The sequence below is a fragment of the Protopterus annectens genome, chromosome 13.part0 (assembly GCF_019279795.1).
Source record: "Protopterus annectens isolate FY-2018-M chromosome 13.part0, PAN1.0, whole genome shotgun sequence".
NCBI classification, from domain to species: domain Eukaryota; kingdom Metazoa; phylum Chordata; order Ceratodontiformes; family Protopteridae; genus Protopterus; species Protopterus annectens.
In genome coordinates, this window is record NC_056747.1 from 1,143,370,707 (window position 1) to 1,143,393,399 (window position 22,693).

Here is a 22,693-nt window from a genome sequence, read left to right on the forward strand (position 1 = left end):
AGCATAGACTAGATCCAGGCCTGCTGAATCTAGCTTTATTTGTATGCTTGTTGTTTGTTTGCTTGTTACGTCCCTGAAACGTTAATTCCACCTAAAACGTGGCTTTTCAGCGCTTCTGTGGATCCCTAGTGATATCTGCATTGCTTACTGTACTTATTTCCTTGTTTCACTTGAAAGAAAGTTACTGTTTGTCATTTTTGCATTTAAGTTACCTGTATCACATTGCATTTAAGTTACCTGGCACTTGCTCACTAAAGCAATTATATAAGTCAGCACTAAAAAATTAAAAGCACTACACCCTCACAAACTCCCCTTGAGTACCTTGTTCCCCATTGGCCCTATTTTTCAATTATAAAGGAATTCCCAATACTATTCTAGCATGTCCAAAGGTCAGTTGTCAATCTCCTCTCTGGTCCAGCTGGTGAATCTGGGAATCTTGAGGCAATGTTACAACTGCCTCATGTACACAGACAACCCTCTCCTTCTCCCAACAAATTCCAACACATGTGAGAGATGCAACCATATAGCCAAACTGGAGGCTAAGCTCTCTCAACTCAGTACTGGCATAACCAGTCAGGAGGAGAAGGAAACCACACTCACTACAATTCCAGTCTCACAGAGACCTACCACGACAGCAAACCAAACACATAAACACACAAAAACATACTTGGAGGCTCTAAATAAAAATCTGCCTAAGCAGCAGAGACCTCCAAAGCAGACACCCAAGCAACCGCTACCCCAAAACAAAACACGTGCAACACATAGCTCACAAAGCCAGTGTGCTGAACAGTCACAGCCCTTAAGGCTAAACAACAAACCTGATGCACTTGTAATAGGTGACTCTATCATCAGGCACACTGATGTCCCGCTCACCAGGCTGAACAAGGAGAAGGTCACGGTGAGCTGCCTGTCGGGCGCTAGGATCCGCCACATAACACAAGCACTCAGGTCACTCCAAGGCAAGTACAAATATGACTCGGTCATTGTCCATGCTGGTGTGAATGACCTGAGATGTACCTCCCTGGACTACATGAAAAGAGACATAGAGGAGCTCTCTGAGCATGTAGTCCAGGCCGGTATGACCCTGACCTTGAGTAGCATCTTACCCTCACCAGGAATGATGCCACAATATGAAGACAAGATGATCAATTTCAACAATTGGCTTAAGTATTGGTGTCATTCAAAGGGGATCCAATGCCTGTCAGCCTGGGATGACATGCTCAACAAGCCATGATGCTAAGCTATGGACGGCTTGTACCTGTCACACCTGGGCTGTCGGATATTGGCAAAGGCTCTTGCTTCCCCCATAGTGCCTTTTTTAGGCAAGGCTCAAAAGACAAACCACCTCCATAGGTATCACAAGGGATAAGAAACTAAGAGTAATGCTACTCAACGCCAGAGGTCTAAACCTCAGGATGCACGCACTTGAAACTCTCTTTAGCATGGAGAACATTGATATCTGTGCAGTAACAGAAACCTGGTTCAAGGCTCCCGAGAGCACCCCAGCACTACCAGGTTATACCTCATACCATGCTTTTCGGCCCCAAAACTTGGACCAAACCACAAAAGGAGGGGGAGTATCAATATTCATCAAAGATACCCACACCTCCAGGTTGGTGGCACAGCATGAAGCATCAGAGACTATCCATGTGCAACTAACAGTGGGTAAAACTGCCTTCCAGTTTATAGCCTGCTACAGACCACCCTCCCAAACCCAGGAACCCCACTCGGCCTTCCTGAGAACACTGGAAAATATGAAGGTCTCTCCAAACACCATTATATTGGGTGACTTCAACTACCCAAACATAGACTGGGAGCATTACTCTAGCTCCAACACCCTAGCCCAAAGGTTCCTAGAATTTATAAACTCAAATGCTTTGGAACAACTTGTTACCACTCTCACAAGAGGGGAAAACATACTGGACCTGATCATCACCAACATGGGGACTCTATGCTCCAGACCAGAAGTGTATCCCTCACTGGTAAGATCAGACCATAAACTAATCTCACTGGATATTCACATCCCAACCCCACCCCCTGCCCAGAAAACCACAGTGAAAAACTTCTCTAAAGCAAATTTCACACTCCTCAAAACCAAGGTGGAATCCTTCAAAGCCCCCGAGCCTGTGGAAAACACGGCCCAGACTGCAGAATCCTTTATAAACACATTCTATGAACACCTTCTGGAATGCATGGATCATGCAATCCCAAATAAAACCAAGACCCAATCCTCCAAAGGCAGACGTCCTGTCTGGTGGACCCCAGCCATAAACAAACTATACAAGAGAAGGAGGAAGCTACTACATGATAGAGCAAAATCCCAAAAAAGGAAGGCATCTCTGATCAGTATTTGCAAAAAACTACGGGCACTCATAAAATCGTCTAAGGCCAGCTTCAAGAGAAAAATTGCACAGGACACTAAGGATAATCACAAGGCTTTCTTTAGTTATGTTAGGAACCTGGGTGGGAATTCCCAGATATGCTCAGAATTAGTCCAAAATTACAAAAAATACATCGAACCCACAGACATTGCCAATATCCTAGCTGACAGGTTCAGCGCAAACTTCTCCCCCCCCTCCCCACCAAAAGGGCAAATATCTATCCCAGCAGAGTGCTGACCCCCTGACATCTCAGATGCTCAGGTAATAGCCGCCCTCTCCAAAGCAAAAAACACAGCATCAATGGGACCAGATGGTGTCCCAGGCTGCATCCTACATGAACTCCAAGAAGAGCTAAACCCAAACATAAAACTACTGTTCAATCTCAGCCTTACTACAGGATATGTACCCAAAGAGAGGCATACAGCAACAGTGGTCCCTCTCCACAAAGGTGGTGCCTCAACAGATCCTGGAAACTATCACCCCATAAGCCTGACTAGCTTGGTCTGCAAAGCTATGGAAAGGATCATCATGGACCTCATAAATAAAGATATTGGGGACCTAGAGACACTGGATCCTACCCAGTTCGGCTTTGTTAAGGGCAGATCCTGCCTCTTAAACCTGGTTGATTTCTTTGAAACAGTCACCAAGGCCATTGACGAGGGGAAGGTGGTCCACACAGCCTACCTGGACCTCGCAAAAGCCTTTGATACAATACCCCACTCGGGCATTATAGATAAGCTCACCAGCTTAAATATAAACCCCTATTTCACTAGATGGGTTGCAAACTGGCTCAAGGACAGAACCCACATGGTTAGAATTGCTGGAGCCATGTCAGACTCCAAACCAGTTACAAATGGCATCCCACAAGGCTCAGTCCTGGGACCTCTCTTGTTCAGTATATATTTCTCGGAGGTACAGGCCAACACGGAAGGACTGTGGCTGACCAAGTTTGCAGATGACTGCAAACTGGGCACCATAATCGACTCTCCAGCTGACACAAGCATCCTCCAAAAGGGCCTCATAGAAACAGACAACTGGTGCCAGAGCCATGGCCTCAAGCCAAACGCCAAAAAGTGTATAGTCATCCCCTTTGGCAAAAACAAAGTGCCCACAAATTACCACATAGATGGTAATCCATTAAGTACAGAAGAAGTAATTAGGGACCTGGGGACCCAAGTTGATAGCAATCTCTCATTTGACAACCACGTGGCCAAAGTGGTTAGAAAAACATTTTATATAGCCCACCAAATCATGAAGGGATTCACATCTAGATCAGGGGAGGTCATCGTGCCTCTTTACTCATCCCTCATCAGACCCATAATTGAGTACAATGCCCCTTTTGGGATGTACCTTACCAGACACCTGCAGCAACTGGAAAGACCCCAAAAGTACCTCACCAAGAGGATTAAAGGGCTCAAACAGATGCCATATGCTGCCCGGTTAAAGAAACTCCAGCTCTACTCAGTGGCATACCGCCTGCTCAGAGGCGATCTGTGCCTGATGTATAAAGCCATGTCCAACCCAGAATTAATGGACATGCTGCACCTCAAAAAATCCAAATCCCATCGATCTATGCATTCGAGAGACTTGAACCTCAGCACTGAAATAAATAGGACATGCTGGAGGGACAGATTCATAACCCAGAGGCTCCCTTCAACTCTGGAATAAAATCCCAGTCCAGGTTAGGCAGAGTCCCTCATTGACTCTCTTCAAGAGGAATCTTGATGAGTGGATGGCAGATCGTAGGTTTACCCCGAGTATCACTTTTGTGTCACTGTTAGACAGAGGCACAGTATACTAACCTCAAAAAAGGGCATAGCAAAATTAATTTAAAATGGGTGGCGAAAGCCAAACACACTCTGGCTAGGCTTATAAATGCCTTAGGGCAGATAGCCTAGTATGAATCTATGAACCTATAAGTTTGTCACTGTTTTCTACACTTCCTCATGTCAATGTTCACTTTGTTAAATGATCAACACACAAAAAGACTGACCAGAAAGTGCCAATCTTCAGTAATACTATCAACTCAAATTACCTACTCCAAGGGCACTGAAAATGAAAATTAACTTCTTTTTCTGATGTACTTACCATAATATTACAACATATTCAGCTCAAATTTGTCTGAGTAGTGGTAGCATTATGCAAAGTTGTTTTTTTAAGGTACGATGCACAGTTAGGATTAGGGACAGGGGCTGGGGCTAGGGTTGGCATGCATTACTATGGTGGGCAGGGGGGAACGGACACACACACACACACACACACACACACACACACACACACACACACACACACACACACACACACACACACACACACACACACACACACACACACACACACACACACACACACACACACACACACACACACACACACACACAAAATTAGATTTGAAGTCTGATTGTGATCTAATGAATAAATCAATGCATAAATAATAGTCACCATGAAGTATTTTAGTTCAGTGCTTTTAGACGCAGTGCAGTGCACACACACACACACGCACACACACACACACACACACACACACACACACACACACACACACACACACACACACACACACACACACACACACACACACACACACACACACACACACACACACACACACACACACACACACACACACACACACACACACACACACACATGCACAGATACACACACGCACACACACACATACCACAAAGAGACACATGCATGCATGTGCCAGCACACAAACATACATTTGTAACTGCTACTGTAGTTACTTGTATTACATCTGTTCATTTCGTAATTTAGTTTTCCCTGCTTTCTAACTGCAAATTTTTGAGGGGTGCGGTTTGAAATGGAAAGGAAATGACAAGTCCTTATAAATGCTACTGCTGCAGTTAGTTGCTTTAGTTCTGATTTTTTTCTTTTCTCCTGCTGATTAGTTGTGGTTTTCTAACAGTCACTGATAGCAGGGGAAAGGAAGTGTCCGCTTCAAAAAAATATATCTGTTGCAGAACATGGAGTTTGTGCTAGTTAGGCAGACTTCTTACTGGGCACTCCACTTGCATTAATTCTCCTCTTTGAAACACTGAGTGCTCAGTAGGGAATGCTGATTTCCCAAGGCCATTTTCTAGTTCCCATTAATGTACAGCTTTGCCACTGAGTATATTTGTAAATACTGTCTTTGGACAAATTTTTTTTTTAAATTCCATCATTTCCATGTGCTTCGCTTTTTACTCGACAGTGCTATTTCCATATCCATGTTCATGTTTACTGTAAATGTACTCTCACTAATGCTCACTTATCATATGAATTTATCATTCAACTGTCCTGTGTTCTTCACATTACATCTTTACCTGCATTATGCTCTTGGCTACTGTTAAATACAAGTTTTCTTTACTTTCTAAACTTTTATTTCTATTTTTCAGGTTTTTATGCTGTTACTAATTTGTCACATTGCTGTCTGTCTAGACATCTGTAAACATCTATAAAGAACTGAAGCTCATGCATATAAAACATATACTGAAACCTTACCTGATTCATCTCTGAATCCACACATACTGTCCATATTATGAAACCTTACCTCATTCCTCTGTGAACCGTATATTCTGTCCATATACAGAAATCTTACCTCATTCATCTGTGAATCACATATAATGTCCATCTACTGAAATCTTATATCATTCATCTGTGAATCATTCAAACTGTCCATATACCGAAATCTTACCTCATTCATCTGTGAATCGTACATACTGTCCATCTACTGAAATCTTACCTCATTCATCTGTGAATCGTAGATACTGCCATATACTGAAACCTTACCTCATTCATCTGTGAATCACACATAATGTCCATCTACTGAAATCTTAACTCATTCATCTGTGAATCGTACATACTGTCCATATACTGAAATTTTATATCATTCATCTGTGAATCGTACATACTGTCCATCAACTGAAATCCTGCCTCATTCATCTGTGAATCATACATACTGTCCATATACCAAAATCTTACCTCATTTATCTGTGAATCACATATACCATCCATCTATTGAAATCTTACCTCATTCATCTGTGAATCATACATACTGTCCATCTACTGAAATCTTACCTCATTCATCTGTGAATCGTACATACTGTCCATATACCAAACCTTACCTCATTCATCTGTGAATCGTACATACTGTCCATATACCGAAATCTTACCTCATTCCTCTGTGAACCGTATATACTGTCCATATACCGAAATCTTACCTCATTCATCTGTGAATCACACATAATGTCCATCTACTGAAATCTTACATCATTCATCTGTGAATCATTCAAACTGTCCATATACCGAAATCTTACATCATTCATCTGTGAATCGTACATACTGTCCATATACCGAAATCTTACCTCATTCATCTGTGAATCGTACATACAGTCCATCTACTGAAATCTTACCTCATTCATCTGTGAATCATACATACTGTCCATATACTGAAATCTTACCTCATTCATCTGTGAATTGTACATACTGTCCATCTACTGAAACCTTACTTCATTCATCTGTGAATCGTACATACTGTCCATATACCGAAATCTTACCTCATTCATCTATGAATCGTACATACTGTCCATCTACTGAAATCTTGCCTCATTCATCTGTGAATCGTACATACTGTCCATATACCAAAATCTTACCTCATTTATCTGTGAATCACATATACTGTCCATATACTGAAATCTTACCTCATTCATCTGTGAATCGTACATACTGTCCATATACTGAAATCTTACCTCATTCATCTGTGAATCGTACATACTGTCCATATACTGAAATCTTACCTCATTCATCTGTGAATTGTACATACTGTCCATCTACTGAAATCTTACTTCATTCATCTGTGAATCGTACATACTGTCCATCTACTGAAACTTTACCTCATTCATCTGTGAATTGTACATACTGTCCATCTACTGAAATCTTACTTCATTCATCTGTGAATCGTACATACTGTCCATCTACTGAAACTTTACCTCATTCATCTGTGAATCGTACATACTGTCCAGCTACTGAAACCTTACCTCATTCATCTGTTAATCGTACATACTGTCCCTATACCAAAATCTTACCTCATTCATCTGTGAATCACACATACTGTCCATCTACTGAAATCTTACCTCATTCAGATGTGAATCGTACATACTGTCCATCTACTGAAATCTTACCTCATTCATCTGTGAATCGTACATACTGTCCATCTACTGAACACTTACCTCATTCATCTGTGAATCGTACATACTGTCCATATACCAAACCTTACCTCATTCATCTGTGAATTGTACATACTGTCCATATACCGAAATCTTACCTCATTCATCTGTGAATCGTACATACTGTCCATATACCGAAATCTTACCTCATTCATCTGTGAATCGTACATACTGTCCATATACTGAAATCTTACCTCATTCATCTGTGAATTGTACATACTGTCCATCTACTGAAATCTTACTTCATTCATCTGTGAATCGTACATACTGTCCATCTATTGAAACTTTACCTCATTCTTCTGTGAATCGTACATACTGTCCAGCTACTGATACCTTACCTCATTCATCTGTGAATCGTACATACTGTCCATATACTGAAATCTTACCTCATTCATCTGTGAATCGTACATACTGTCCATCTACTGAAATCTTGCCTCATTCATCTGTGAATTGTACATACTGTCCATATACCGAAATCTTACCTCATTCCTCTGTGAACCGTATATACTGTCCATATACCGAAATCTTACCTCATTCATCTGTGAATCACACATAATGTCCATCTACTGAAATCTTATATCATTCATCTGTGAATCATTCAAACTGTCCATATACCGAAATCTTACATCATTCATCTGTGAATCGTACATACTGTCCATATACCGAAATCTTACCTCATTCATCTGTGAATCGTACATACAGTCCATCTACTGAAATCTTACCTCATTCATCTGTGAATCATACATACTGTCCATATACTGAAATCTTACCTCATTCATCTGTGAATTGTACATACTGTCCATCTACTGAAACCTTACTTCATTCATCTGTGAATCGTACATACTGTCCATCCACTGAAACTTTATCTCATTCATCTGTGAATCGTACATACTGTCCAGCTACTGAAACCTTACCTCATTCATCTGTGAATCGTACATACTGTCCATATACCGAAATCTTACCTCATTCATCTGTGAATCGTACATACTGTCCATCTACTGAAATCTTGCCTCATTCATCTGTGAATCGTACATACTGTCCATATACCAAAATCTTACCTCATTTATCTGTGAATCACATATACTGTCCATCTACTGAAATCTTACCTCATTCATCTGTGAATCGTACATACTGTCCATATACTGAAATCTTACCTCATTCATCTGTGAATCGTACATACTGTCCATATACTGAAATCTTACCTCATTCATCTGTGAATTGTACATACTGTCCATCTACTGAAATCTTACTTCATTCATCTGTGAATCGTACATACTGTCCATCTACTGAAACTTTACCTCATTCATCTGTGAATCGTACATACTGTCCATCTACTGAAACTTTACCTCATTCATCTGTGAATCGTACATACTGTCCAGCTACTGAAACCTTACCTCATTCATCTGTTAATCGTACATACTGTCCATATACCAAACCTTACCTCATTCATCTGTGAATCACATATACTGTCCATCTACTGAAATCTTACCTCATTCATCTGTGAATCGTACATACTGTCCATCTACTGAAATCTTACCTCATTCATCTGTGAATCGTACATACTGTCCATCTACTGAAACCTTACCTCATTCATCTGTTAATCGTACATACTGTCCATATACCAAACCTTACCTCATTCATCTGTGAATCGTACATACTGTCCATATACCGAAATCTTACCTCATTCATCTGTGAATCGTACATACTGTCCATATACTGAAATCTTACCTCATTCATCTGTGAATCGTACATACTGTCCATCTACTGAAATCTTACCTCATTCATCTGTGAATTGTACATACTGTCCATCTACTGAAATCTTACTTCATTCATCTGTGAATCGTACATACTGTCCATCTACTGAAACTTTACCTCATTCATCTGTGAATCGTACATACTGTCCAGCTACTGAAACCTTACCTCATTCATCTGTGAATCGTACATACTGTCCATATACTGAAATCTTACCTCATTCATCTGTGAATCGTACATACTGTCCATCTACTGAAATCTTGCCTCATTCATCTGTGAATCGTACATACTGTCCATATACCAAAATCTTACCTTATTTATCTGTGAATCACATATACTGTCCATCTACTGAAATCTTACCTCATTCATCTGTGAATCGTACATACTGTCCATATACTGAAATCATACCTCATTCATCTGTGAATCGTACATACTGTCCATATACTGAAATCTTACCTCATTCATCTGTGAATCGTACATACTGTCCATATACTGAAATCTTACCTCATTCATCTGTGAATCGTACATACTGTCCATATACCGAAATGTTACCTCATTCATCTGTGAATCGTACATACTGTCCATCTACTGAAATCTTGCCTCATTCATCTGTGAATCGTACATACTGTACATATACCAAAATCTTACCTCATTTATCTGTGAATCACATATACTGTCCATCTACTGAAATCTTACCTTATTCATCTGTGAATCGTACATACTGTCCATATACTGAAATCTTACCTCATTCATCTGTGAATCGTACATACTGTCCATCTACTGAAATCTTACCTCATTCATCTGTAAATCATACATACTATCCATATACCGAAATCTTACCTCATTCATCTGTGAATCGTACATACTGTCCATATACCGAAATCTTATCTCATACATCTGTGAATCGTACATACTGTCCATATACCAAAATCTTACCTCATTCATCTGTGAATTGTACATACTGTCCATCTACTGAACACTTACCTCATTCATCTGTGAATCGTACATACTGTCCATATACCAAATCTTATCTCATTCATCTGTGAATCGTACATACTGTCCATATACTGAAATCTTAACCTCATTCATCTGTGAATTGTACATACTGTCCATCTACTGAAACATTATTTCTTTCACTTGTTACTGTGTTGTATACTTTGTGCATATGGTTGAGCTCTCTTTTTTATTTGTTACTGTTTATGTTTTTATTATAAGATCTAGCTGTACTCAACTGTACATATAAGAGAATTTAAGTACCTTTTATCTGCACTTTTTTCAAATAATACAGCATTTTAATTGATTTATTTGTGTTGCATTGAATATTAGCTGAACTGGAAGTTTTGACTCTGTTTTTTTTCAGTTAGTGCTAGCTGGATTTTATTGCCTGTTAGAATTCCTGCATATACAGTAATTACAGTTGGGGTTAGTCTCATTCATTGATATTCTGTTACTGCTTATTTAAGTGGTACATTTTGGAATATTTTCTGCTTAAAACCTGAGTTTTGGCCGGCTGAGATCTAGCTGTATTCAAATGGACGTATAAGAGAATTTAAGTACCTTTTATCTGCACTTTTTAAAAAATAATACAGCATTTTAATTGATTTATTTGTGTTGCATTGAATATTAACTGAACTGGAAGTTTTGACTCTTTTTTTTTTTTTTAGTTAGTTCCCCACGCACCCTCCCTGGTTTTGTTTTGGTGTTAATCTTGGTGGCTTTGAAACTGCCCACCCCTCTTGTAAATTTGTGTTTGGATACCCCTTCTGGGCCCATCTCATTTGCTCACTCAACTGAGTGCAGTGAGATCATATTCTGATTTTAGGTACTCCTACTGTGTACAAAGAGAGCATCTGGGAAAGAAAGAAAAACATTTTAAGCTTGTTTCCTGCCTTTCCTGTAAGTGGTCTAGACTGTTTGTAGACTTCTGAGCCCCCAAGCCTTTCTGTGTTGGAGGGAAGCCTTCTAACTTAAGTTTGTTTCTTAGAACTAGCCAGTTTTCTAGTTTCAGCACTCAAATCTGTTTCTTTGAACTCAGCACTTGTTCAGAACTCGTAAGCACTAAATAAGCTGCAAGTTACTACAGCACTCCACTTTCCTCACTTGTCTAGAGGAAAGCGTTTTTTAGTAATTAATAAATAAGCACCTATCAAGGCATGTCTAAGGGTTAGCTCCCAGTGATTCCTCCTGTCTACCTGATGAATCTGGGCATCTTGGGGCAATGCAGCAATTGCCTCATGTACACAGACAACCCTCTCCTCCTACCACCGAACTGTACAACCTGTGAGAGATGCACTTATTTAGCCAAACTGGAAGCAAAGCTCTCTTCACCCAAGACTGGACTAGACAGTCAAGAGGAGAAGGTAAACACTTGCACCACACCACACTCATCACATAGTCCCTCAAAACCTACACCACCAAAGCACACACATAGAAACACAAAACACACACCTACATTCATGGAGGCTCTCAATAAAAACCTGTCCAAGCATCAGGGACCTCCAAAGCAGAAACGCAAGCAAACTCCACCCACCAACACAACCAAAATTGACACATAGCCCACAAACTCAGTGTGCCACTCAACCATAGCCCATAAGGCATAACAACGTACCCAACATTCTAGGCATAGGTGACTCTATAGTCAGGCACACTGATGTTCCACTCACCAGGCTAAACAAGGAGAAAGTTACTGTCAGCTGCCTGTCAGGTGCCAGGATCCACCACATAACGCACGCACTCAGGTCACTCCACAACAAGTACAAATATGACACTGTCATTGTCCATGTTGGTGTGAATGACCTGAAATGTACCTCCCTGGACTATATGAAAAGAGACATGGAGGAGATCTCCGATCTTGTAGCCCAGGCAGGTATGACCTTAGCCCTGAGTAGCATCCTGCAATCACCTAGAATGACACCACAGTATAAGGACAAAATGATTAACTTCAGCAATTTGCTAAGCTTCTGGTGTCATTCTAAGGGGATCCAGTATTTGTCTGCCTGGGACAACATGATCGACAGACCACGATGCTTTGCCAGAGATGGCCTGCACCTGTCACCCTTGGGATTTCGGATACTGGCTAAGGCTCTTGCCACCCCTATAGTGCCTTTTTTAGGCAAGGTTCAAATGACAAATTCACCACCATAACAGGTACAAGCAAGTAAAATCTGAGGGTAATGTTACTCAATGCTAGAAGTCTAAACCTCAAAATGCACTCACTCGAGGCACTCCTTAAAACAGAAAACATTGACATCTGTGTAGTGACAGAGACCTGGTTCAAAGCTCCAGAGAGCACCCCTGCATTACCAGGCTATAATTCATACCACACCTTTTGGCCACCTAACCCAGAATGAAGCACTAAAGGTGGAGGCGTGTCCATATTCATTAAGGATATCCACACCTCCAGGCTAGTTGCACAGCATAATGCATCTGAGATTATCCAAATGCAACTAACTCTGGGCAAGACCGCAATCCAAATTGTAGCTTGCTACAGACCCCCCACCATGCCCCAGGATTCCCACTCCTCATTTCTTGATACACTGGAAAGTATTAGGGTACAACCCAACACCCTAATAAAGGGTGATTTCAACTACCCCACCATTAACTGAGAAAACTACTCATGTACCTACTCTTTTGCTCAACGTTTTCTGGAATTCATAATTTCCAATGCCTTAGATCAACGTATTCACACCCCCACCAGGGGCAGCAATATCTTAAACCTGGTCATTACCAACTTGGGCAACTGGTGTTCCACACCAGAGGTCAATTCCTCGTTGGTCAGATCCGACCACAAGCTAATCACCCTAGACATCCACATCCCGCCCCCCATCCCCAATTAGGGAAACCACCGTAAAAAACTTCTCCAAAGCCAACTTCACACTTCTTAAGACAGAAGTGGCAAACTTAATGACACCCATGCAAATGGACAATAGAGGTACGACTGCCGAATCCTACACAAATGCACTTTATAAGCACTTACACGAGTGCATGGATCATGCTATCCCTAATAGAACCAAGATGCTATCCTCCAAAAAAAGGAAGCCAATCTGGTGGGCCTCTGCCATAAACAAACTCTACAACAGAAGAAAGAAACTGTTGCAAAAAAGGGATCCCATGACTGAAGGAACTCCCTGGTCACCCTCAGTAAGAAGCTGAGATTCTCATAAAATCCTCCAAAGCTAGTTATGAAAACAAAATTGCCATTGACTCTAAAGACAACCACAAAGCATTCTATAGCTATGTCCAGAATCTCAATGGCAACACTCAGATCTGCTCTGAGTTACAGCACAATGGCACTACATATACAGAACCAACTGATATTGCCAACATCCTGGCAGATAGGTTCAGTGCTACCTTTACCCCCCTCTAATCCCCTAGAGGACCCATCTCTATACCGGAAGAATGCAAAGTTCCTGTAATCATGGCTGCACAGGTAAAAAACACACTCTCCAAAGCCAAGAACACAGCATCCATGGGACCTGACAGTATCCCAGGCTGCGTTCTACACGAACTACAGAATGAACTGGCAACCTAGCTAAGTACCATGTTCAATCATAGCCTCACCTCAGGCTTTGTGCCCATTGAATGGCACACTGCGACGGTTATCCCACTCCACAAAGGGAGAGCCACGACGGACCCAAGGAACTACCACCCTATTAACCTGACAAGCCTGGTCTGCAAGGCCATGGAACGTATCATCATGGAACTCATAAACAAAGACATTGGTAATCTCCAAACTCTGGACCATACCCAGTTTGGGTTTGTAAAAGGCAGATCATGTCTCCTAAACTTGATTGACTTCTTTGAAGCAATCACCAAAGCTATAGATGAGGGTAAGGTGGTTCACACAGCTTATCTAGATCTCGCCAAGGCTTTCAACACCATCCCCCACTCTGGAATTATAGACAAGCTCAATAAACTAGGTATAAATCCCTATGTCACAAGATGGGTTGCCAACTGGCTCACAGACAGAACCCACACTGTGAAAGTAGCAGACTCCAAATCTGACTTCAGACCAGTGACAAGTGGAGTACCACAGGGTTCAGTCCTGGGTCCTGTCCTGTTTGGTATCTACTTCTTTGAAGTACAGGCTAACACAGAAGGTCTTTTGCTAACAAAGTTTGCAGATGACTGCAAACTAGGAGCCATAATCGAAACTGCTAACGATGTGGACATACTACAAAAGGGCCTCACTGAGACACATGCCTGGTGTCAAAGCCATGGCCTGAAGCTCGATGCCAAAAAGTGCATTGTCATCCCCTTTGGTAAAATCTCTGTACCCATGAACTACCACATAAGTGGTAGTCTACAACAACTGGAAAGGCCACAGAAATACCTCACAAAGAGGATTACTGGCCTCAAACAGATGCCCTATGCAGACCGTCTCAAAAAAACTCCAGCTTTAATCCATCGCATATCACCTACTCGAGGCAATATCTGCATAACATACAAAGCTATGTCAAACCCAGAGCTGTTGGACATGCTCCACTTAAAGAAATCCCAATCCCTCTGAGCTATATGCTCTAGGTAACTAAACCTTGTCACCACAATAAACAGAACATGCTGGAGGGATAGATTCCTGTCGCAGAGACTTCCCATACTCTAGAACAGACTACTTATCTATGTCAAACAGAGCTCCTCATTAGCACTCTTCAAGAAAAATCTTGATTATTGGATAGGAAATGGGAAATTCACCCCAGGGATCACTTCTGTGGCTGTGCACGACAAGGGCACATGAAAATAATTTTCTTGGGTGGCGAAAGCCAGGGTACCTTTTTGGCTAGGCTTATATAGGCCCTAGGGCTAATAGTCAAGTACCTACCAATGAACCTATGAACCTATGAATGATTTGTGAACAGTAACTTATATATACATAGCTCCTTTATTTGACACTATTTCTGTTTTTATTTATTTTTGTATACACACTGGGATGATCCTTGTAAGAATAGCTCACTCAACAAAATATAAATAAATAAATAAACAAATAAATAAATAAATGATTTTTATACCACAGACTATTTCATTTCTTGGTAAAAAATCACGTATCTCACCATAGTCACAGTCATTTTAACAATTTTATTGGTGTTCACACTATTGATTAATACATACTTGATACATGGTTGAAAATATAATTATATTAATGCAATCAATGACTTGTCACAAGATTAAATAGAAACATTATACATTAAAACAATTAACAGAGAAAAATATGACATTGCTGAAACAAATATACTTAATTCCCTCTCTGACAGGCTGGTAGATTTGCTAACATGTATATAAGATCCAGACAGAAAGTGACCTATGTCAAAACCCATCTGCAAATCAGTCTTTACACCCCAAGTATCTCAGTGCCATCAATCTCCCCATGCAGAGTGCAGACACAGTCCTACATCCTAAAATGATACATATCACCTACCCTAATCACTGTACTCTGTATCAGCCTCTGAGGATCACCAAAACACTACCAGATTCTTCAGTCCTTCAGGACTGCTGCAACGCACAGCCATTATTTTAGATTGTTACCTGCAACACATGGCACCATTACATTCTGTGGTACTACTGATGGCCCAACTACCCTCACAAGTGAATAGTCTTCTTCAGTTTATGCTGTTGTATCCCTTCAGCCATTTGTTGACCAGGATGTATTCCATGTCTCACCTCTGGCTCCCTCTTCTGTCCTTCCACTACTGCTTCCCTTTCACTCTGCAAATCCCCTTCTGCAGCTTCCCTTCCTTCTCCACACCATTGTTTCTTCTGCTTGGCACTGTCCCAACAATTCACATTCTATTTACTTTGCAAGTTTCTTCTTGACACACCCCTATAAACTGCAACCCACTACATCTGTTTCTAATTCATAGACCCTGAAGGCCATCTTTACTAACCACAATCACCTTTCCCAAGTCCTGTCAACAGCAACCTATAAACTTATGATCAGACTTGATATAGTCACCAGTTCACTTCTCTTATTTCACTACAGCCTCATTGCATGTGAAAATGGCTCTTGCATTCATTAGTTCACATCACTCCCCTCCCTTTTTTCCCTGCTATGAGCCGACTGCTGTTCATACTAGTGATGGACGGTATTAACAAACAGGTTGGAGGGGACAGATCAACAAAGTTGCTGTATGTAGATGATGTGGCATTATAGGAAGACTCTGATCAAGAGCTTCACCACAGGATAGGGGAATGAAATGCAAAACTGAAGGTACATGGGATGAAACTAAGTACAGATAAGACAGTGGTAATGGCAGCAATTTGGGAAGATCAGAAGAAGCAGAGAATTGAGAAGGGAAGATATTGGACCAGTAAATAGCTTCAAATATCTGGGAAGGGTGGTAAAGGAAAAGGGAAGTCTGAATGAAGAGGTCAGAGCTAGAATCACAGGGACTGCAGCCAACTGGCATAGAGTTTCAGGTGTAATATATGACAGAAGAATGCCAAAGAAGCTGAAAAGTAAGGTGTGCAACACAGTGGTGTGACCATTACAACTGTATGGTAGAGAAATCAGGGCAGTAAAGGGAGAGCAGATGAAGAAGCTAGAGATGATGGAAATGAAGTGCCTGAGAAGGGTAGTAGGATGCACACTGTGGGACAGACAAAGAAATAAGGACATAAGAGCAGAAGCCAAAGTAGCTCCAATTGGAGAAAAGATCAAAGAGAACAGATTACTGTGGTTTGGACACGTGCAGAAAAGCAAAAGACAATCTGGTAAAGAAAATTTGGGACAGACAGGAAGATGGTAAGAGGAAACGAGAATGTCCAGCAAAGAAGTGGATGTATTTTGTGAAAGAAAATCTGCAATAGTCAAGCAGAGTGTCAAAATAGGCAGGAGTGTGGCACTGAATCGAAAAAGATGACAACAGTTAACACAATAACCTGATTCCATGTAGAAAATGGGAAAAGGGGGCTGGTGATGATGATGATGATGATGACTTTATGGTATCATGAACCACTAATGTAAGACCATTAAGAATAAATCCTGCAGTGGTCCAACACCTTGGAGATATACCTCTCAAATGTCAGGAATTTTGCATGACATCTCTGGTTTTGCACCATATTTGTGTGTCATCCCTTGTAAGATTTCTGATTTTCTAATAAACCACTTAAGTTTACAGTCAGTCAGTAATGCCAGCCATTATAGATTTATACGTGTTTTTCAGAAAAGGACGCTAATGCAAAACTTGATTTATTAACTTTTTTTAAAGTGAATTAGAGTAATGTTTAAAAATTGTCCTGGATTTTGGGCCTTTATTCCCCATTAAGTTTGACTTTGTTCAGAATTCCTGAGCAAATAAACTGAGAGGTATGCTTAGAGTCCAAGGTTTAAAAGAAGTTATTTTGCCCCAAAATCATGCCATATCCAGTCATAGAACCATCCTTAATCATCATGAAGTAGTTGCCATAACAGTAACTATTTCAGGAACTGGCACTGCAGCAGTAGAACTGCTCCCACAGAAACCCTTTGTTGAACTTTTTGGATGACATCTTAGTTCATTTTTCTTTTTGTAGACAATATTCCACCATTATTGCATACAATTATAACATGGCTTGCAGTCCTTCTTAGTGTGGGTATATGCAGCATGATACATTCTTTAGATGTCATATTTTTTCCCTTGTAAAACTGATGTAGATGAATGACTACATTGCCACTGTTCAGCGAAACAATAAAACCACGGACAGAAATGTAGGCAGATTTCCGTTTAATAGTAAAAGCCACAAAACAACAAAACACATAAACGTATTCAACACTCGTTTTTGTTTCTAGCACTTCCTCAGATGTGGGCTGTCACAAGCCAATCCACATCATTACTTAGACTCCTGATACTTTTTTTCCCCAGCTCTTACCTCCTAGGTAGGGCTCTAGATCTAGTGTTCATTCTACCTAATACAGAGAGAAAATTTGAGAAGGCCAACCCACATAGGTTCTTAACTTTGAATTATCTTCTGCTCCTCCTTCCTCCCCTTGCACTTTACTAATAAAAAAATCTCCTAGTGTTCTGACTGAATGTGCTTTGGCACTTTTTGACTGTTTAGAGTTGAATAAAACAATTACTGAATTTAGTTCAGAATACATTTTGAATAAATTGCATTTATGTAAACTGTATTTGCTTTAATACTGCTACACCCTCAAGTGTGCTAGCTTGGACTGCACTTGAATTGTTTTTAGTGCTGTTTTAGCTCCTTTCTGAAAAAAACAAATTCTTAGCTTGTTTCTTGCCTGTCCTGTAACTAGTCTAGTCCAGATACATATTTGCTGTATCCAGGACTGTTGGTAAGCTTCTGAGCCTCCCAAACCTTTCTGTGTTGGAGGGAAGCCTTTTAGCTTATCAGTGGGAGAGTAAGCACTAGGTAGCCTATCTACCACAAGAAGAGTGTTTTTTGGCACAGAAATTGTAGTTTATTGGCTGTTTAGGCAGTTTTTCCATCTCTTTCAACTTTCTGGTTTAAAAGCCTGCATTTATGCTTGCTTCCTGCCTTTCATATAACTAGTCTAGTCCAGATACATATTTGCTGTAACCAAGACTGTTGGTAAGATTCTGAGCACCCCAAGCCTTTCTGTGTTGGAGGGAAGCCTTCTAGCTTATCAGTGGGAGTGGTAAGCACTAGGTAGCCTATCTACCAGAAGAGGAGTGGTTTCTGGCCAGAAATTGTAGTTTATTGGCCATTTGGGCAGTTTTTCCATCTCTTTCAACTTTCTGGTTTAAAAGCCCACATCTGTGCTTGTTTCCTGCCTTTCCTGTAACTAGTCTAGTCCAGAGAAATATTTTCTGTATCCAGGACTGTTTTAAGCTTCTGAGTGGTGCCAAAGTCTGCTCTTCAATTTTTCCCTTAGATCTGCTAGTTCTCTCCTCTCTTGCACTTTTACTAGATTATTATTGTAGTGCATAAAAGTGCTGCCAGTACTAAATTTCTACAAGGAAACATCTCCAGTACTTATTAATGCATACCCTCCAGGAATGTCTAAAGTTCAGTTCCCTGTGCTTTCTCCTATTAACCTGGTGAACTTGGGCATCTTGAGGCAATGTAGCAACTGCCTCATGTACAACCCTCTTGTCTTACCTCCCAACACTCAGACTTGTGAGAGATGCACTTATATATCCAAACCGGAAGCCACGCACTCTCCAGCCAAGACTGGAATAACTGGTCAAGAGGAGAAGGTCAACACTTGCACCACACCACATGGAACATATAGTCCTCCAGAATTCACATCAGCACTGCCTTCACATAAAAACACAAACCACACACCCACCTTCACAGAGGCTCTCAATAAAAATCTACCCAAACAGCGGAGACCTCCGAGACAGAAACACACTCAACCACCACAACACAACACTAATCACGAGACACATAACTCTCCTAAACAGTGTGCCACTCAACCAAAGCCCCCAAGGCAAAACAGCATGTCCAACACAATAGTCATAGGTGACTCAATAGTGAGGCACACTGATGTCCCACTCACTAGGTTCAATAAGGAGAAAGTAACAGTCAGCTGCCTGTCAGGCGCCAGGATCCACCACATAATGCATGCACTCAGGTCCCTCAACAGCAGGTACAAATATGACTCTGTCAATGTGCATGTGGGTTTGAATGACCTGAGACGTACCTCCCTGGACTATATGAAAGGAGACATGGAGGAGCTCTCAGATTATTTAGCCCAGGTGGGTATGACCCTAACCCTGAGCAGCATCCTACCATCACTGAGAATTATACCACAGTACAAGCAAAAAATGATTGATTTCAACAACTGGCTAAGTTTCTGGTGTCATTCCAAGGGGATCCAGTATCTGTCTACCTGTGTTAACATGAATGACAGACCTCGATGCTTTGCCAGAGATGGCCTGCATTTTCACCCCTGGGCTTTCAGATACTGGCCAAGGCACTTGCCACCCCTATAGTGCCTTTTTTAGGCAATGTTCCAAAGACCAAATTACCACCATAACAGCTACAAATAAATGCAATCTGAGGGTCATGCTGCTCAGTGCTAGAACTGTAAATCTCAAAATGCACTCGCTCGAAGCACTCCTTAAAGTGGAGAACATCAACATTTGTGCTGTACCAGAGACCTGGTTCAAGGCAGCAGAAAGCACCCCTGCACTACCAGGCTACAACTCATTCCACACCTTTCGGCTCCAGAACTTGGACCGAAGCTCCAAAGGTGGTGGTGTTTCCATATTCATAATGGATGCACACACCTGCAGACTGGTAGCCCAACATAATGCAACTGAGCTAACATTGGGTAAGACAGCGATTCAGGTCATAGCCAGCTATTGGTCCAGAACCATGTCCCAAGACTCACACTCCATGTTCTTAAGCACCCTGGAGAATATTAGGGTCCAACCTAACACTCTCATACTGGGTGACTTCAACTACCCCTCCATTAACTGGGAAAACTATTCATGTACCAACACACTTGCCCAACGGTTTCTGGAATTCATTGATTCCAGTGCCCTGGACCAGCTTGTTCTGACCCCCACTAGAGGTAGCAACATCCTTGACCTGGTCATTACTAACATGGGCAACCATTGCTCTACATCAATAGTCAACTCCTCCCTGCTTAGATCCAACTACAAATCAATCACCTTGGAAATCCACATCCCTCCCAATCCCCCACAAAGGTAACAACCATGAAAAGCTTCTCCAAAGCTAACTTTGGGCTCCTAGAAACAGAGGTGGATAATTTCATGGCACCCGTGCAAATGGAGAATAGTTGCATGACCACCGAATCATATACCAATGCACTGTACGAACACATACACAAATGCATGCATCTCGCCACACCCAATAGAACTAAGATGCTCTCCTCCAAAAAAAGGAAGCCAATCTGGTGGTCCCCTGCCATAAACAAACTCTACAACAGAAGGAGGAAACTGATGTTGGAATAAAGTGAAGTCCCAAGACTGGAAAAAACCCCTTATCAGCCTCAATAAAAGGTTGAGATCCCTCATCAAATCCTCTGAAGCTAGCTATGAAAACAGAATTGCAGAAGAGAATAAAGACAACTACAAGGCCTTCTGTAGTTATGCAAAGAATCTCCACGACAATACCCGGATTTTCTCTGAACTGCTGCACAGTGGTACCTCCTATACCGAGCCAACAGATATTGCCAATATACTGGCTGACAGATTCAGTGCTAACTTTACCCCCCCAAAGGACCAATCACAATACCAGTAGGTTGCCAGGCACCCAGTATTACTGCTGCACAGGATAAAACAGCACTGTCCAAGGCCAATAATACAGCTTCTATGGGACCTGACAATATCCCTGGCTGTGTTCTACATGAACTACAGAGTGAACTGGCACCTCACTTGTGTACCCTGTTCAATCAGAACCTCACCTCAGGCTTTGTCCCTAATGAATGGTGTAGTACTACAGTCATCCCTCTCCACAAGGGAGGAGCGACTACAGTCCCCAGGAACTATCGCCCCATTAGCCTGATGAGTCTGATATGCAAAACTATGGAACACATCATCATGGACCTAATAAACAAGGATATAGGGAATCGCCAAACTCTGGATCCTACACAGTTTGGTTTTGTGAAGGGTAGATCATGCCTGCTGAACTTGGTCGACTTCTTTGAGTCAGTCACCAGAGCTGTGTATGAAGGCAAGGTAGTTCATACAGCCTACCTAGATCTGGCCAAGTCCTTTGATACCATTCCCCATTCAGGAATCATAGAAAAACTCACTAAGTTAGGCATCAACCCCTATATCCCTAGGTGGGTTGCAAACTGGCTCACAGGTAGAACCCACAGTGTGAAAGTTGCTTACTCCAAGTCAGATTTGCCGACCAGTCACTAGTGGAGTCCCACAGGGTTTGGTCACAGATCCTCTCCTGTTTGGTATCTACTTCTCTGAAGTCCAGGCCAACACAAAGGGACTCTGGCTGACAAAGTTCGCAGACAATTGCAAGCTGGGAGCTGTTATTGACTCCCCAAGTAATGTTGACATTCTATAGAAAGGCCTCAATGAGACCAACAACTGGTGTCAGAACCATGGCCTTAAGCTCAATGCCAAAAAATGTGTCATCATTCCCCTTGGGAAAAACCCACTTCCCCTTGAATTACCACATTTATGGTAGTCCACTGAACACAGAAGGCATTACAGGAGATCTGGGAACACAGGTTGACAGCAACCTCTCTTTTGACCACCACATTACCACTGTGGTCAGAAAGTCCTTCTATGTGACACATCTCATTGCTAACGGTTTTGCATCCAGGAAGAAAGAGGTCATTGTCTCCCTCTACTCTTCCCTCATTAGGCCAATCATCGAGTACTATGCCCCATTTGGCATGTACCTCACTAGACACCTGCAACAACTGGAGAGGTCACAAAA

The 22,693-nt window shown here is 41.5% G+C and overlaps 1 protein-coding gene across 6 annotated transcripts in view; it reads right to left on the reverse strand.

Annotated features, from left to right (window-relative positions):
- FMNL1 (formin like 1) overlaps positions 1–22,693 on the reverse strand; it is a 1,099,995-nt gene that overhangs the window by 687,983 nt on the left and 389,319 nt on the right. The window lies entirely within an intron of this gene.